This window comes from Suncus etruscus, chromosome 5, assembly GCF_024139225.1.
Source record: "Suncus etruscus isolate mSunEtr1 chromosome 5, mSunEtr1.pri.cur, whole genome shotgun sequence".
NCBI lineage: Eukaryota > Metazoa > Chordata > Mammalia > Eulipotyphla > Soricidae > Suncus > Suncus etruscus.
Genome location: NC_064852.1, coordinates 4603102 through 4609631, shown reverse-complemented (window position 1 = coordinate 4609631; position 6530 = coordinate 4603102). Strand labels below are relative to the sequence as shown.

At 36.1% G+C, this 6530-nt stretch overlaps 1 non-coding gene across 1 annotated transcript; it reads left to right on the top strand.

Annotated features, from left to right (window-relative positions):
- Positions 1-5985: 5985 nt before the first annotated feature.
- On the top strand, positions 5986-6118 carry LOC126010153 (small nucleolar RNA SNORA51). The gene has a single exon (XR_007496286.1). It is a non-coding gene; the product is annotated as a small nucleolar RNA SNORA51 (small nucleolar RNA).
- The last annotated feature ends 412 nt before the right edge of the window (positions 6119-6530 follow it).

Here is a 6530-nt window from a genome sequence, read left to right as displayed (position 1 = left end):
TGATTGGCTTGATTAACATCATTAAAATTTCAATACTCCCCAAAGCATTGTACAGATTTAATGCGATCCCTCTAAAGATACCCATGGCACTCTTCAAAGAAGTGGATCAAACACTTATGAAGTTCATCTGGAACAATAAACACCCTCGAATAGCTAAAGCACTTCTAGGAAAAAGGAAAATGGGAGGCATTACTTTCCCCAACTTTAAACTGCACTACAAAGCAATAGTTATCAAAACAGCATGGTATTGGAATAAAGACAGACCCTCAGAGCAGTGGAATAGGCTTGAGTTCTCAGACAATGTTCCCCAGACATACAATCACCTAATGTTTGAAAAGGGGGCAAGAAATCCTAAGTGGAGCAGGAAAAGCCTCTTCAACAAGTGGTGCTGGCAGAACTGGTTAGCCACTTGCAAAATAGCAAACATAGACCCCCAGTTAACATAATGTACAAAGGTAAAATCCAAATGGATTAAAGACCTAGATATCAGACCTGATATCATAAGGTATATAGAACAATACGTAGGTAAAACACTCCATGAAATTGAGACTAAAGGCATCTTCAAGGAGGAAACTGCACTTTCCAAACAAGTGAAAGCAGAGATCAACAGATGGAAATACGTTAAGCTGAGGTTTGCACTTCAAAAGAAATAGTGCCCAGGATACAAGAGCCACCCACTGTGTGGAAGAAACTATTCACCCAATACCCATCAGATAAGGGGCTAATATCCAATATATACAGGGCACTGACAACTTTACAAGAAAAAATATCCAATCCCATCAAAAAATGGGGAGTAGAAATGAACAGACACTTTGATTAAAAAAAAGAAATACATATGGCCAAAAGGCACATGAAAAAATGCTCCTCATCACTGATCATCAGGGAGATGCAAATCAAAACAACAATGAGATACCATCTCACACCACAGAGATTGGCACACATCACAAATAATGAGAACAATCAGTGTTGGTAGGGATGTGGGGAAAAAGGATCTCTTATCCACTGTTAGTGGGAATGCTGCCTAGTCTAACCTCTATAGAAAGCGATATGGAGATTCCTCCAAAAACTGGAAATTGAGCTTCCATTCGAACCAGCTATTCCACTCCTAGAGCTATACCCTAGGAACACAAGAATACAATACAAAAACCCTTCCTCACACCTATATTTATTGCAGCACTATTCACAATAGCCAGGCTCTGAAAACAACCAAGATGCCCTTCAACAGATGAATGGCTAAAGAAACTGTGGTACATATACACAATAGAATATTATGCAGCTGTCAGGAGATGAAGTCATGAAATTTTCCTATACATGGATGTACATGGAGTCTATCATGCTGAGTGAAATAAGTCAAAGGGAGAGAGAGACGCAAAATAGTCTCACTCATCTATGGGTTTTAAGAAAAATAAAAGTCGGGCCTGGAGAGATAGCACATCAGTGTTTGCCTTGCAAGCAGCCGATCCAGGACCAAAGGTGGTTGGTTCGAATCCCGGTGTCCCATATGGTCCCCCGTGCCTGCCAGGAGCTATTTCTGAGCAGACAGCCAGGAATACTCCCTGAGCACTGCCTGGTGTGGCCCAAAAACCAAAAAAAAAAAAAAATAGAAATAACTACACTGAGAATTACCATAATCATGTGAATGAATGAGGGAATTGGAAAGCCTGTTTAGAGTACAGGTGGGGTGGGGTGGGATGAAGGGAGATTTGGGACATTGGTGGTGGGACTGTTGCACTGGTGAAGAAGGGTGTTATTTACATGACTGAAACCTAATCACAATCATATTTGTAATCAAGATTTTAAAATAAAGAAAAAAAGAAACCTATGGGCTTGAGAAAGGAAACTGTCTTTAAATTCAATTTCACAAACGCTATCATTAAATGTAACAGACACAATTAAATATAACAAAACAAAACAAATATTTTTCTAAATGTCATAGAGTGAGAATTAAATCATAGTCACTCCTAAAATTGGAATTTATTAGGATATTATAGAATAAAGACATAATTAAGAAATGGATATACTCCAAGTTTATTAACTGCACAAAATTGTGTTTAAGAGGATAAAATATTATCTTTAATGGTTGTCAAAGTTATATAAAATAAAATTATTATCTTTAAATATGTAGAAGCTTAAGGGAGAACAAAAAAACAAAAAAAAAAGAAAATTTATATGAAAAACAAAAGTATTTAGAATTTTCTGTTTATTTTTCACTGTTGTTTATTTGTGGGTTCAGGGTTGCTCAGGGCTTACACTTTGTTTTATGCTCAGATTTCAGTCCTGGAAAGAGATGATATGAAGTGCTATACAATCACTCTTGATAACTTAGCCCCCAAAATTAATCTAGAAGAAAATAGTGTGAACAGAGCAGGGAAATAGTTTTTTAAGTATTTAGGTGCTTGTCTTGCATTAGATTGATACAGGTTTAATTCCCAGGTTTCCTTAGCACTGTCTGGACTGGACCTGATCACAGAGTCAGTAATAATTCATGAGCAAGTTTGTTTGAGAAAAAAGAAAAAGAAGAGAATAACAAATAAAAATGATTAGCAAGAATAATATTTTCATACAGAAATTATTGAACTTTAAATAAGAGGCCAAATAAACAGTTAAAGTGACATAGAATAAGCCACAAATATCTGCTTCTATCAAAAGCTTAAATAGAAAAGAGTCTAAAAAAGATGTTCAGGGGGCCAGAACGGTGGTGCTAGAGGTAAGGAGTCTACATTGCTAGCCTAGGACGGACCGCAGTTCGATCCCCCGGCATCCTATATGGTATCCCCAAGCCAGGAGTGACTTCTGAGCGCATATCCAGAAGTAAGCCCTGAGCGTCAAACGGATGTGCCTCCCCAAACAAACAAAACAAACAAAAAGATGTTCAGGCATTGAATAGAATATTTTCTATTAACCACTTTTGATGATAAAGAGTATTATAAATATAGAAACGTATATGTATTTGGACAGAACCATGAATAATCAGAAGTCAGAATGAAGATCTCAGAAACGAATAGAACTTACATTTTTCAGAGAAGACCTCAACACTCAGATTGGTAAAATATATTAAAACTATAATAGACTAATTGTGTTTCCTCCATTTAAGAATGGGAGTGATGATTTGCTTAATTCTATAGATTTATTACTTCCCATTATTTTGAACAATGTCTTCAATTATAGACAAGTACCTGTATGTTCTGCTATCTAAAAATAGGACATTCCTATTTTATATTTCAAGAGTTGAAGTGGCATAAAACAGAAAAATCAATTGATATTTATTCATATAAAACTTTTATCTTTCCTATACCCTCAATTGCCTATCAATTCAGCCCAAGTAACACATAAAAATATTACAGGCATATATTAAATGGGAAATAGATGACAAATACAAAGCATAGTTCCTGAGGATGAACCCTGGTTCCTCTACTTTCACTGCTCCCATTGCCATTGCTTCCAGACATGTTGCAAAACAAAATCTGAACATTACTTTTGTGACTCACCTTTTCTCATAAAATCAAACCTCCCCTCTTGAAATACTTCCTCTACATTTCTGACTTCTTTTACATCAGCAAAACAAGTATTAGTGTATCATTGATAAAAGTGAAATGGCATACTATAAACCTGTGGAAAGGCATCTACATGTATATGGATTGTGTACAAATATATAGATAACAACTTTTGTCTTATCATTATTTTTGTTTACTTCTCAGAATCAGAAGTAAGTACCTCTTTATTTTTGAAAACGAAAAAATATCACCCGCAATTATCTAGATTACAAATACTGGAGGAGGTGCCTTGGCTATTTTTTTCCTTTCTTTTATTTGTTTTAGCATGTACATTTACTTTGTCCCTCGAGCCCCCAGATTGTAGTACATTATAATATTTCTTACACAAACCAATCCAAGGCCACAAAATTTATGCAACTCCCTTAACATTAAAAGCTGTAGTATTGTTACACAATTGATCATAATAAAATAATTCATTAAGAATGAGTCAAAGGAGCACAGCAAAGACTGTGTTAGTGTGGAAATTGTTTGCAAATGCCTAGCAAAATATAGGGGACATGGAAAGAAAAAGCCTTGGCCTAAATATAAGGAGATCTTACCTCTGAAGTTTTCTGGCATAAGACCAACTCTAGGCTTCAGGCATATTAGGTTGTCCAACCCAAGTCATTGTCTGTAGTGCCAATACACTTTTATTTTTCACACAGTCACTGTTGTTGGTGTCAGGTTTCTGTATCCAAGGATCTCAGAATATGTCCATATTCTATATGAGTTAGGATGATGCAGAGCACCCTTTAGTTTCACTCACAATCAGAGGGTGATGCAGAGAGCTCAGTCTTTAAAGCAGGTTGTTATTGTTGTTAAGTTCTCTGGGTGTTAAAGGGAAGTCTCTGTTGAATAGGTCTATGCCAGCGCAGTGGTAGGATCTTCCCTGGTAGAGGATTGCATTCAGGTGATGTAGTACAGAAGCATGGTTGTTTTGTAGATTGCATTCCTGGTTCAGGGGTTAATAGACAATGCCCAATCTTTCAAGGCATGATCCAGGGCTTTATGACAATGTTCAGGGTGTAAGATCCTATTGCATTACAAGATTTGTGTGTTCCCATCTCTATAAGAACGTGTTTGAATATAATTTCCCATTTTAATGTGTCTATGCAAAGGAAGAACAGTATCACATGGCTAGATTGGTGCCTATGGGGATGCTAGAACAGCCTTGGTTATTTTTAATGAGTTTTTGAGTTATCTTTTTTTGGTAGAGTGGCAAAATTTGTCTTCTAAACATCAAGAAGAAAGCAAAAACACTACTAGAAAGACGGGCTGTAGATTAAGATTCATGTTAAAATATATTCTTTATTAACTTTGTTCTTGGCAACTGGGAAAATGATATGCATCGCTTAAATTAGTTATTGACATATAATTAGATTTGAGACCTTCCTAAAACTGAACATAAATGTTACATTTTGGGGCATAGTGAGCCATTTGCCTCGCATATGGTCAACCCAGATTCAATCTCAGGCATCCCATCTGGTCCCCTGAACCTGTCGGAAGTAAGTTCTAAAAGTAGAGCCAGGAGTATTCCTGAGCACCACTGGGTGTGGTCCAAAACCCAAAACAAAATTAAAAAGTGTTACATGTCAGTTTGAGATAGAGCACTTAATTACCATAAGAATGTCAGACACTGAGCTATTGAGGTAATCCTTGGATAATATACAGAAATGTGTCTTTCATCAGCCAGAATTTTTATTTGTCTTTCTCTAATTAGCGGAATACCCTACTGACCTCTATCTAATAGACACTTAAGTGTGGGAAGAGAAATGGACATCTATGGTCAGGATCTGAAATTTGGTGGTTAATTATTTTTCTTGCATAACATACAGAGACTTATCTGACGATAGGCTCAGTTCATGTATATATCACTACATATAATTTTTCTACAGTCTTCCGTTAGATTTATTGTCAATCTGAACCTGAACTAGTAGATCTACTCTATGTTTACAACTATATTTTTTTATTAAGACTTGACACGATTGCATTGATTATTTCTTCCTTCATCACTAACTTTATTCTATGGATATATGCAAGTAATAAAGAAAATAAAAGACTCATCCACGAGTCATTTCATGGATGAAATTTGTGCAAATTTATATTATTAGTTTTAGGGGGCTGAAGGGTGGCATAAGTTATAAGCATCTGCCTTGCCTGCATTAGCCTTCCTATGGTCCCCCAAGCCAGACGTCATCCACGAGTCATTTCATGGATGAAATTTGTGCAAATTTATATTATTAGTTTTAGGGGGCTGAAGGGGTGGCATAAGTTATAACGCATCTGCCTTGCCTGCATTAGCCTTCCTATGGTCCCCCAAGCCAGGAGCGATTTCTGAATGCATAGCCAGGAGTAACCCCTTAGTGTCACTGGGTGTGGTCCAAAAACAAAACCAAACAAAACTCATGTTATTGCTTCTTCATCCACTAAGTGCCCTAATAAGAAGAGATCCAGCCTCTCAATGCTTACCACAGGCTGTGTTCTTTACACTAACTGTATAAAAATAGGATGTACAGTAAATGCTCCCCATATACACCTCAAATCAGGCCCTTTGCCTGGTCTGTATTATGCATGGGGGGACAAAAAAGAAGAGATTCAGCCATCTCACCACAGTTCCAAGTACTATTATATTATATATATACAAATATATGTGTGTGTTCATATGTGTATGTGTATATTTGTGTATATATCCATAAACATTTAATATGGTTTCTTTGGAAGAGAGTGCATGTATTCTCAAGTCAAAAAGCATTTCCCAAGCCTCATATGATGTCTTAATTTTTCATTAAAAAGATAAATTAACTTCTTACACAAAATATATGAGTATATGAGTAACTAGTAAGAAGAGTTATTTTGTTAAAAGGAGCTAAAATTCATTGTGTAGTCTTAATGTAAAGTTTTCTCAGTGGCAAGTTTTATGTTCTGTTTTCCACACCGTAGAAAACAATGAACAATATATGTGGTGAGAGTTTAATAATTAAATACATTTTGTTGCCA